This window comes from Leptonychotes weddellii, chromosome X (genome assembly GCF_054177405.1).
Source record: "Leptonychotes weddellii isolate Sample4059 chromosome X, ASM5417740v2, whole genome shotgun sequence".
NCBI classification, from domain to species: domain Eukaryota; kingdom Metazoa; phylum Chordata; class Mammalia; order Carnivora; family Phocidae; genus Leptonychotes; species Leptonychotes weddellii.
In genome coordinates this window covers 83,268,306-83,280,901 of record NC_138385.1, presented here as the reverse complement: position 1 = coordinate 83,280,901, position 12,596 = coordinate 83,268,306, and the positions used below count along the sequence as shown (strand labels likewise).

Below are 12,596 nucleotides of genomic sequence, written 5' to 3'. Positions count from 1 at the left end.
CACAAATGGGAACTCTTAAGGCCAGAAGTGGAGACATTGAGAAAGTGACTCTGGCAAACCAGCCCACATCAAGTAGTTTCCAAATGACCTTATTTATCTTGCTTAGTGTTGTATCCCTGGAACGTAGAACAGTACTGGCACTTAGTAATTCCTCATTAAACATTGATCGAATGATCCTCTGTTAAGCTGCTACATCCAGAGACCAACTGAGAGAACATCAGATTCATATCTCACTGAAAGAAACGGTCAGAATCACCTGATACTTAAATACCAATTTATTTAAATTTGAATATATTCAAGTAGCTAATATTTAAATGATTATTTCTCTATTTGATTCTTTTTTGCTTAATGCATATAGCTTAATTCACATAAGTTAAATGAATATATGATGAAGTTCCACTGTAATATCTCTCTTTTTTTTTTTTTTATTTGAGAGAGAGAAAGAGATAGAGAGCATGAGAGGAGGGAGGTTCAGAGAGAGAAGCAGACTCCCCGCCGAGCAGGGAGCCCGATGCGGGACTCGATCCTGGAACTCCAGGATCATGACCTGAGCCGAAGGCAGTCGCCTAACCAACTGAGCCACCCAGGCACCCTGTAATATCTCTTTTTTTAAAAGAATTTATTTTATTTTATTTTTAGAGAAAGAGAGTGCGTGCGTGTGCATGTGGAGGTGGAGCTGGAGGGGCAGAGGGAAGAGGAGAGACTTTTTTTTTTTAAGATTGTATTTATTTATTTGACAGAGACAGCGAGAGAGGGAACACAAGCGGGGGGGTGGGAGAGGAAGAAGCAGGCTCCCCGCTGAGCAAGGAGCCTGATATGGGGCTCGATCCCAGGACCCTGGGATTATGACCTGGGCTGAAGGCAGACGCTTAACTGACTGAGCCACCCAGGTGCCCCGGAAGGAGAGAATCTTCAGCAGACTCTATGTCCAACACTGAGCCCAACGTGGGGCTGGATCTCACGATGCTGAAATTATGACCTGAGACGAAATCTGAGAGTTGAGGGACACCTAACTTACCGAGCCACCCAGGTGCCCCTAAAAGATTTTATTTTTAAGTAATCTCTACGTGGGGCTCAGACTTACAACCCTGAGATCAAGAATCACATGCTCCACCAACTGAGCCAACTAGGCACCCCAGTATCTCTTTAAACAGTGACCTGTACCTTAGAAACCCCTTCCAAGTTGCAATCATACAGGCTACATGCTGTTGGTAGCTGTATCTTAACCTGAAATGATTGGTTTTGAAAATTATTCAAATGAGGGTTTGATCAAGGAGATGGCCTCATTCATAAACAGCTGACCAAACATTAATAATGAATCAAAGCAAATCTAGAAAAAGCAATCTCACTCTTTTGGAGATCATAATAGACACAATCCCTGAATCTTCATTCATGTATAAAATGTGCGGGGGTGGGGGACATTGGGAGGGGAGCCCAAGCGTCAATAAAATAACCCATCTGTTTTTATATTGTCTTAAAGGTTATACTTAAGCTCACTGGGCATCTTTCTCTTATCTGTAAGTTGGTAGAACTGGACCAGTGACCTCTGTGGTCCATTCTAGTTTCTTAAAATTGCTAAGGAAAATTCAAAAAGGGGCACCTGGGTGGCTCAGTCGGTTAAGTGTCTGCCTTCAGCTCAGGTCATGATCCTGGAGTCCCGAAATCGAGCCCTGCATCAGGCTCGCTGCTCAGAGGGAGTCTCCTCCTCCCTCTCCCTCTGCTCCTCCCCCTGCTTGTGCTTTTTCTCTCAAATAAATAAATCTTAAAAAAAAATCCTTCATTATAAAAAAAAAGAAAATTAAAAAAAATCTAGAATAGATAGCATTACCAAACTGAGAACCATACTACATTCCTCTAAACAGACACATGCACACATCCATCCACCCCTTATTATCTTCTGGTGCATTTGTCATATGCCTTGTTTCCTGTCCTCCATGTTTTGAGATGTGCGTGCACGCCTGCATGCATTTGTGTTTGCTTATGTGTGGGTGTTTTAGACTTGGCTCCGTGCTTGTTATGTGGCAAAAAATCATTCTGATAGTCTGAAGCTAGACTTCGATTCCCAGGGCACGAGACTTCATGTCTGCATTGCAAACATTCTGCTTTTGATATTTAGTGGACTAAGAAATAAGAATAGAGAAAAATGAAGTAATTAAATAATTTTGTGACTACAAGTTATGTTGGGCAAAATTCTCTTTAATTGGCAATACTTTACAAACTCACTGGAGATAAATTTTTAGGTAATTTCTTTAAATATATCTGCCTCTGAAGAAAATTATGTATTAGCTTCTTATTTCAACTAGCTTGCATACAGTTTTAATTATTTTTTAAAGATTTTATTTATAAATAATCTCTACACCCAGTGTGGGGCTCAAACATAACAACCCTGAGATCAAGAGTCACATGCTCTACCAACTGAGCCAGCCAGGTGCCCCTACAGTTTTAATTTTAAAAACTCATATTGTTTCTTGATTGATTGATAAATATATTCATTCAGTAAAACAAACATCTATGGAACACCTACTATGTGCAAAGTGTTAGTTTCAGTTATGAATAATATATAGTCTCTAATCTCAAGAAACTCAGGGTGGAGTGGGGATGGGGTAGGGAGAATAATTAACAAACTAGCATAATAATGTGTTTGAAAATTTGGTAGGGTGATAGAATGTTGCCTAGTAAGAAAAATAAATTATTTTAGAAAAAATGTATAAGAATCCAAAGTATCTTTTCATTTATTATTACCCAAGACTTAACTTACAGAGATCACTGATAATGTAGAATATATTTATTTAAGGGATGAGAGTCTATTTTTTTTTACTTTATTAATTCACAAATATAATTTATTTTTGTCCTGGTTTTATTTCCCTTCTTAATTTAGTTATTTTTAAAATTGAATTTTACCTGTCCATAGTCGAGAGCAGTGGTTTCTCAAAGTGTGGTCTGCAGACCCCTGGGAGTCCCATGAGGTCAAAATAATAATACCGAGACTTTATTTGCATTTTTTCTGTGTTGCAAATGCATTCTTGGTGCAAAAGCAAATGTGGGCAAAACTGCTAACTTCTTAACACAAATTAAGGCACTGACACCATCCTGTACTAATAGACATTATATTCTTATCTCCACATAGTTGCCAAAAAAAGGCAGTTTCACTTACAGTGTCCTTGAATATGCAGTAAAAATCGTTAATTTTGTTAAATTTCGATCCTCAAACACATATCTTTTTTTTTAATGAAACAGATTTTATGCGGCATACCAAAGGATGGTGGTTGTCTCAAGCAAAGGACTTGTGGGATTGTTTGAGCTGTGAATTGAATTCTTTGCTTTGTTCGGAGAGCACCATTTTTACTTGAAAGAATGACTGATAGGGGCACCTGGGTGGCTCAGTCAGTTAAGCGTCAGACTCTTGATCTCCGCTCAGGTCTCCATCTCAGGGTCGTGAGTTCGAGCCCTGCATTGGGCTCCACACTGGGCGTGGAGACTACTTAATTAAAAAAAAAAAGAAGACTGATAGAGACAAACTACAGTGCTTCTGATGTGGGTATTTGACAGACATTTTCTCAAAAATGAATGAAGTGAGTCTGTCACTATAGGAAACTCAACTGACGGTATTTGTTGCCAATAAAAACATTCACTCGCCTTCTTGGGTTTTTTTTGTTGTTGTTGTTGTTTGTTTTTTGTTTTTTTTTTTTTAACAGGTCCATGTCTCATGAATGGTAAGGAATTTGTGAGGTGCATTAGACCCAAAGACCTTTGGAATTTGTTGAAAGACAACTCAGTTTCCATGAGAAACAAAGTACAAAGATTGGTAAGCAGTTCTGAGAGTCTTGGAAATAAATCTAGATGTGATTACTTTCACAATCCTCTGATTTGTAACTATGTTTTTTTTTTAAAAGCTCTGGGATTCTTTTTTTTTTTTTTTTAAAGATTTTATTTATTTATTTGACAGAGAGATAGCGAGAGCAGGAACACAAGCAGGGGGAGTGGGAGAGGGAGAAGCAGGCTTCCCACCGAGCAGGGAGCCCAATGTGGGACTCGATCCCAGGACCCTGGGATCATGACCTGAGCCAAAGGCAGACACTTAACAACTGAGCCACCCAGGCACCCTGATTTGTAACTATGTTTTACAGGTAGTTAAATGCATCGTGAGTTTACCCACATATTCTGTGTCTTTTCTTGGAGGAATTTCAGTTGTTTAAGGCAGTCAGGCTCACATGAGAAGAAATAGATTGCTTACCACTTGCCCTTACCTACGTCCACTATTTTACTAAGATGCCCATAACTAAAACTGCAGATGACAATTATTCCTATACACCGGGGTGGTCAAAGTATGGGAATAAGTCTTAAGAAAAGAGGCTGAACTATTGGCCGACAAACTTAAAAAACCCCACATATTACATTTGTAAAGTTAGTTTAAAACAGTTTCCTAGTTTAGAACATTTATGATATTTTAAAAAATGATGTATTTCCTCATTACATAAATAACACATAGTCATTACAGAAAATTTGGGCAAGAAGAAAAATCATAAAGAAGAAAATGAATAATCTCACTATCCCAAATTAACCACAGTTAATAATTTGGTGGGTTTTCTGCCAGGCTTTTTTCGCATCAGAGCCCAGCAGAGCTGGAAGGGACCTCAGAGATGATCTCGTTCAACCTACTCATTTTACAGATGAAGAGAATCCATTACAGGTTTGACTTTTATTTCTGGGTTTGTTTCAAGTCATTTAAGCAAGAGCAGTCCAGTTTATGATAAGGCAGCCCATTGTGCAGTGCAGATATATTTGGAAAACCCCTGGGTTGTATCGTGGGTGCAAGCCATGGCAAAGAGCTAACCCAGACCAAGAGCCTGATAGAACCCAATTGGCTCCTAAGGCCTTCCTGCTTGGGTCATTGCCTGTGATGATGTGACATTTGGAGCTGCAGCAGTCATTTTGTGACCTGAGGACAAAAAGCTCACACACTGAAGGTGACAGAGTGGAATGAGAGAAAGAATATGGGTCTCTAATGATATAATTGAGCAGCCAGAATAACCCTAGTATTGTCCACCCTCAGATTCTTGGTGAGAAAAGTAAATACTTCTCTTGTTTCAGTTCTTTAAGTTGGACATTCTGTTACTCATAGCCCCCCAAATCCAAATTCATAAGTCCTATAAACTTGAACACATTCAAGTATTAACTATTCTCTGCCTAGGTGCCTTCATTGGTAAAATAGAGATTAATACACACACACATTTTACAAAATTATACACACTCGTTTGTATTCTCTTTCTGCCCTATAACTTTCTATTATGACATTCTACTGTGTTCTTCAAAATATTTCTAAAAACACTATCTTTGATGGCTACGGAGATGTTTGTCCTATGTTTCTCTCCAAACGCCCCTATTGTTGGGCATTTACATTGTTGGCAAATGTTCTTTCATATAAGGAAAGGCTGCAGTGAATCCTCCTTGTACATGAAGTTTTGTACCTTAACTTCTTTTTTGAGAATCAATTTCTAGAACTGGAAATCCTGTGTCACATGTTCAAAGCTTACGATAGCAAAGCCACATCATGTCCCCGCTGTCTTTCATAGACTTAACCTCGCTATTAAAAGTGTACATGAGGAGCACCTGGCTGGCTCAGTCAGGGGAGCATGGGACTCTTGATTTTGGGGTTGTGAGTTCAAGCCCCATGTTCGGCGTAGAACTCACTTCAAATAAATAAATAAAATTTTAAAAAGAGGTGTACATTAGTATGGAATGTTCTTTTAAATAAGTAATGAGTTTTGTGGTTCTAAATTCAAAAAGTGTACACTGGAAAATTTTCCTCCCATTTCTTTTCCCTAGCCACCTGGTTCCTCCCTCCAAGGTTTCCGGGAAAAATTTCCAAATGTGTTCTAAGCGTATATGGGGTCCTGGCAGGAAACAGATGGTACAGTCAAATTAATCAATTTAAGGAAAGGGATTCTTTACACAGTAGAGAGGGGTGTTGGGAAGCCCACAGTCACAGCATCGTTTCCTGGAGCTAGTAACAAGGGCTTCCTAGGACTAACGTGGGAAGGGGGGAGGAAGTGAACCTGGAGGCAGAAAGGCTGAGTGGAGAGGGCTGGCTTACAGGAGCCTTGACCTTCCATGGGGATGCAGCTAGCCTGTGGCAACGCTGCAGGGAGGCGCTGGGTGAATAACCCCCCCGAGTTCCCTGGTCTCCTGTTGGTGCTCCCGTCTAGTGGAAACCGGAGGGCCAGGGAGCCGACCCCCAGCATCTCTGTTCATATTAGGAAGCCTGGGGTTTCGTGGCAGCATCTCTTTATTTTCAAGGTTGGTATGCAGAGGATGGCTACACCGAATTTCTCACAGCAAGCACTGCCCTTCTCGAGAGTGCATTCCTTATTCCTTTAATAAAGCAAGGGTCCTGTGGCCCCCGCAAAGTCAGGGACAGTGGCTCTCCAGTTCTGTTAATCCACTGCCACCTTCTCCACCCCGTCCCCCCGACCTTGAGACCTCTTTGTGCTCTGCCAGGCAGTCCCAGCCTGTCTGCCATCGGCCATCATCGTGTCTGCCCGAAGCTTCAAGAACCATCCCAGCAATGTATTAAAACCGGTCCCAGGTGTCCCTGCCAGGAGTTGAACTCTGCGTCACAGGAGAGTGCTTCGGTGACCTGAGGCTCTTTTCCATCTAGCCTTACGATCCACTCCGGGGGTCTACTCCCACTGGTCCCAGTCGGTTTACCTAGGATTCTTTAGAAAACAGCGCTTCAATCCTAATGCTTTATGGCCAGTGGGGTTTGCCTGTGACTGTCCAGGTTTGAACACTGATCGTCAACCATCCTGGAAACCCCCTCAGTCCTAGGCAAACCTGGATGGTATGTCCCCCTAATTGAGAGGTCCAATCCCAGGGCAGCAACCATGAGGGAAAAGGGAAAGCAAGGCAAAGAAGCAGGGAAAGCCAATGCGAGGTGATTCATTAACAAGCCTGGCCAGACCTTCAAGAGAAAAATATAGCTGACTGTTTGGCCATGCGACTTGTCTCCAGACGGGCTTCGCCGGCCACTGCTCCTGGGAACCCGTCTTTTGGAAGGAAAAAGGAAGAGGAAGGTGTCTGCCGACCTCCTCCTGCCTCCTATCTTTCATTGGTCAGAGTTTACCATATGGAGGGTTCAACCCTCTGCAGCTCCGGCCTCTGCCGCCTAGTCTTTCGGAAGACCTGCGGGGGAGGCTACGTAGCGTCCTTCCCCATGTGAGTCTGAGGGGGTGGGGGAGAAACCAGAGCCTCTGTGCTTCTGGTTATGTCAGGCCTCGGGGCGCTGGAGCTGTGGGGTAATGCGAAACAGCAGCTGATCCACGCTCTTTATGATCACTATCACTGCATGGTGATCAAACTACACAACCATTTGCTCTCACAGAACCTTGCCCTTCACCTACACTGTGTGATCATTTGAATTTTTGCGATGTCACTGAATCCCCAGGGATTCCCGATGTCCCCAGGAATTTCTCTGCGCACTCCTCAAATCTGTGACCCATTGTATCCCAGAATGCCACTTTAGTGCTCTGTGTCTCAGGGCCAAGTCTGGGATCAATTACTGTACCATTCAGGGGCCCGGCATAAACCATATCGCACATTTAAATTGGGTAATCGAGGTGAGTTAAGAAAGGGGCCATTTACAAAGGTGGGGGCAGGGTTCAAAGAAGGGATGGTGTCAGCATGAGGGAGCAGAGGGAGGAAAGAATGACCAGAACCAGGGGAGAGTAGCTCTGTGGAAAGGACCACCAGACAGAATTTATGGCCTTTGATAGAAGGATATGGCAACTCATAGTCCAGCAGAAGAGGAGTAAATACTCTGTCCTTACTCTTTTCCCACCTTCCATGTCCTTACTCTTTTCCCACCTTCCAATCTCCTGTTAATGCTTCCATTGACCACACCCAACCCTAAGCCACAAGATGAGATAGTTCCGTTTTGAGGGCACAGAATGGAATATGGGTCGGTAGAGAGTAGACTGGATAGTCAAATGGAAATCTCCAGCCCAACTCTAAATCCTGTGCTTCTTATCGCTGTGTATGAAGATACTGGCCCACATCTACTGTTTATAATATATAAATACATGGGAAATCTAGGAGAACGTCACTATTATTTTATAACTCCACGATTTCATAATTCCCATTGAGATTCCCCAGTTCGATGGAGGCATCCACTGACCAGCCTGCTGGTGGCTGTCACTGCAGAGTTTCATGTTAGAGGTACTTACATTTACTAAGTTTTTAAAGCATATGTATTTCATACACTTCTGGTATATTAAATAAAAAATGATGATATCAAAAACACCAGTACCAATACAGCCATTTATTCACTTTATGACTGTTCAATCATTTAATACATGCCTATTGAATTGACTGTTGGCAACAAGCAAAAATATAATCAAAGCAAAATTCATGAGTTTGACATTCTTTTTTTTAAATTTTTATTTTATAATTTTAATTTTAATTTTTTTAAGGATTTTATTTATTTATTTGAGAGAGCAAGAGATTGAGAGAATGAGTGGGGGGGAGGGGCAGAGGGAGAAGCAGACTCCCTGCAGAGCAGGGAGCCCGATGTGGGACTCGATCCCAGGACCCTGGGATCCTGACCTGAGCCGAAGGCAGTCGCTTAACCGACTGAGACACCCAGGCGCCCTCTTTTTTTTTTTTAAGATTTTATTTATTTATTTGAGGGAGAGAGCATGAGCAGGGAAGGGGCAGAGAGGAAGGGAGAAGCTCCCCGCAGGACCCTGGGATCATGACCTGATTCGAAGGCAGACGCTTAACCGACTGAGCCGACTGAGCCGCCCAGGCACCCCTGGGTTTGACAGTCTTGTGGGGGAGTTACACACGGTCAGAGAGGAATGCAGGGGCTAATTATACGGTAAGGAGTTTGTACTTTATTTGTCGTGAAACTTAAAGTCATTGGAGGATTTAAGCAAGGTGGGAATATGATATATGTTCAATTTTTAAAAAAGATTTTATTTATTTATCTGAGAGAGAGAGAACACAAGCAGGGGGAGTGGCAGGCAGAGGGAGAAGCAGGCTCCCCGCTGAGCAGGGAGCCGGATGCAGGGACTCGATCCCTGGATGCTGAGATCATCACCTGAACCGAAACCAAGAGTCGTGTTGGATGTTTTTAAGTGATCATTTTGGCAGCTGTCTGGAGAACAGACTAGGGTAGAGAAAGAATGAAAACAGGATCTATTTAGGAGCCTACTGTAGTAGCTTATAAAAGGAACGGAGGTCTTTTGAACTAATATGTTAAAATAGGAGGTGGAGAAAAGAGGATGCACACGTGATATATTTGGGCATAGAACTAACACAGATTGCCTAAAGGGAGAGAGAAAGGAAAGAATCGAGGACAGTTTCTATCCTTTAGTCTGGTCTGAATGATGGAGATGCTAGTAACTGATACTAGGAAAGCCGTCGGAAGGGAATGTTGGGTGTCCAGGGTGGGGCATCAAGAGTCTGATTTTGGACATGTTAGTTTGATACCCAGGTGGAGGTCTAGTAGGTAGTTGACTCTTGAAGCCAGGCATTCAGAAGATAGGGCAGGGTCGGAGATACAAGTGTGGGAGTCAGGAGTGGACACACGGCGTTGAAAGCTGTGGCACAGAATGAGTTACACAGGGGAGTAGTGTAAAAAAAATAGAAAAGAAGACCGAGATGCTCAACCTTCAGAGACTGGGAAGAAGAGGCACAGTCAGCAAGGACACTGAAAAGGGCAAGAGTGATAGGCCAGAGGAGTTTGGCATTCTCAAAGCAGGTTCGGGAGAGTGGAGCAGACAGAAATCCAATGAAAGGTTGAGGATATTTAGGAGAAAGGAGACGTAATGAGTGTACACAATTCTTCCAATAAATTTTATGGCAAACGGAACAAAGAAACTCAGCTATACATTGTTTAATCTTTTCTTTTCTCTCTCTCTATAAATGCAGTGTTTGAAGCATGATACCTTTTATAACATTTACAAGAATTTTAAAAGCTTAAGAGACATTTTTTAAAAAGCGAAATATTGATAATTTCTTCATATTTGCCTGGCTGTTCTTCTGGTCTAGGTAACCTAGGCTGAGGTTGGCTCATCCCTGATGGCTTCATTCATGTGTTTGGTTATTGACTTGGCCATGTGTCCCTCATGATTCAGTGGGCTAGCCTGGGCTCATTCACATGGTTGTGATTATAGAGCTCCCGAGATCGATGCCCAAGTACTTCTCAAGTCTTCTTGACTTACGTCACATCTGCTATTGTTTCATTAACCAGGGCAAGTCACATGGGCAGGCCAAGAGTCAGTGTCAAGGGCATGGAGAGAGAGGGGAAATTATTACAGTTCTTTTTGCAAACAATTCCCCACAGCTATTAGTGTATTTCTAATTATGTGAATTCATCCTCTGAGTTCCTCACGTTAGAAACCTCAATGTTATTTTCTACTCTCTTTTCTTATCCTAGCGTAAAATGGGAAATTATTTAATTAGTTAAGTAAAAATGTGTTTTGTGGGAAATCATTTTCTCAGTACTTTAATAATCCAAATACTAATATAAACTTTGATTACAGACCCATTACTGTTTTAATTACTTATATTCAGAAACTAGAAAGAAATAACATAGTTGGCAGACTGAAATATAAAATTTATTTAAATTCCTCACAACAAAATGTGGCTTAATATCCCAGTAATAGGTTTCATTTTATTTGTTTTCCTACAAATATGCAGAGGTAATCACCAATAAGTGGTAATATTTAAATACTTAGAAAAAATATTAAGTGGTACTCCTGGCTTAGGTGATTGTGTATATGCTTCTTACCTGAAGTTGGCAGCAACTGAAATTAAATGGTTTTCCAAACGACTGCATTGTCAACCTACCTTCTTTCAGCTAAATGACACATTTTGGTCATTGCTGCCTCCCACGGAGGTCCCTTGCACTGGTGTGGAGTAATGACAACCCCATAGGGCACTAAAGCTTCCTGCAGTCATTGGTGGGTGCAACCCTATAAGGGGCTTTCAGTTAATTTATTTAAGTACTTATTTTTTTAATTCCTCAAAAAGCTTTTATTTATTTATCCGAGAGAGAGAAAGAGAGAGAGTGCACAAGTGCTGGGGAGCAGCAGAGGGAGAGGGAGAAGCAGACTCCCTACTGAGTGGGGAGCCCGACACGGGGCTCGATCCCAGGACCCCGAGATCATGACTGAGCTGAAGGCAGATGCTTAATTGACTGGGCCACCCAGGCGCCCCTATTTTTAAAATTTTATTTTAGTTCCAGTGTAGTTAACCTACAGTGTTACATTAGTTTCAGGTGTACAATATAATGACTCAACACTTCCATATATTTATTACTTGGTGCTCATCGTGGTAAGTGTACTCTTTAATCCCCATCACCTATTTCACCCATACCCCACTCACCTCCCCTCTGGTAACCATCTGTTTGTTCTGTAGAGTTAGGAGTCTGCTTTTTGGTTTGTCTCTTTTTTCCCCCCTTTGTTCATTTGTTTTGTTTCTTAAATTCCACATATGAGTGCAATCATATGGTATTTGTCTTTCTCTGGTTTATTTCGCTTAGCATTATAACTCTCTAGTTCCATCCATGTGGCAAAAATTTCATTCTTTTTGATGGCTGAGTAATATTCCATTACACACACACACCCCCCCACCCCTCACATCTTCTTTATCCATTCCTCTATTGATGGACACTTGGGCTGCTTCCATAATGTGGCTATTATAAGTAATGCTGCTATAAACATAGTGGTGCACGTATCCCTTTGAATTAGTGCTTTCGTATCCTTTGGGTAAATACCCAGTAGTGCGATTGCTGGGTCATAGGGTAGTTCCATTTTTAACTTTGAGGAACCTCCATACTGTTCTCCACAGTGGCTGCCCCAGTTTGCCTTCCCACCAACAGTGCCGGAGGGTTCCCCTTTCTCTGCATCCTCACCAACACTGGTTTCTTGGGTTGTTGATTTTAGCCATTGTGACAGGTATGAGGTGATAGCTCATTGTAGTTTTAATTTGTCTTTCCCTGATGATGAGTGATGTTGAGCATCTTTTCATGTGTCTGTTGGCCATCTGGATGTCTTCTTTGGAGAAATGTCCGTTCATGTCTTCTGTATAAGGGGCGTTTTAGAAAACTGCATAGGGACCCTTTCCTACCAGGATACAAGCCTGGCATTGTAGAGGCATATTGTTGGTTTCTACTCAAATTAGCTTTGTAGCAATTCTGGGCCTCAGTTTATTCACCTGGAAAATAGAGGAGATTACCTTTGTGGTCTTCCTTTAACCTTTGGCTCTCTGAGTTCATGTGGGCTCTGCTGGTGCAATGGAATCAGCACTCTATTAACCATACAAACAGAGAAGGGGCCCCGAACACCCCTAATTCTGGTCAATATGGGAGACAGGAGCAACACAACCAGGGCCTGGTAACAAGCTTCTCATTCCGCGGACGCACATCCGAAGTTCAAGTGACACGAGTATAGTAGCAGGTAGGAATCCAAAACTTCATGTGCACCAAAGAGTGACACTCATCTGTGACTGCTGTTGGGTCCACGTGTTAGAAAACGTGCAGCATTACCGTGTGGCTGAAATGACTGTCCAGCTGCATTCTGAAGTTCCTCAGG

The 12,596-nt window shown here is 42.2% G+C and overlaps 1 long non-coding RNA gene across 1 annotated transcript in view; it reads left to right on the top strand.

The window, feature by feature from the left end:
* The window catches only part of LOC145717983 (uncharacterized), a 101,563-nt gene that overhangs the window by 73,072 nt on the left and 15,895 nt on the right, over positions 1 to 12,596 (top strand). The window contains exons 3-4 of the long non-coding RNA XR_014141505.1: positions 3,696 to 3,805; positions 4,595 to 4,690. This is a non-coding gene — a long non-coding RNA (uncharacterized LOC145717983). The remainder of the gene's footprint in view (positions 1 to 3,695; positions 3,806 to 4,594; positions 4,691 to 12,596) is intronic.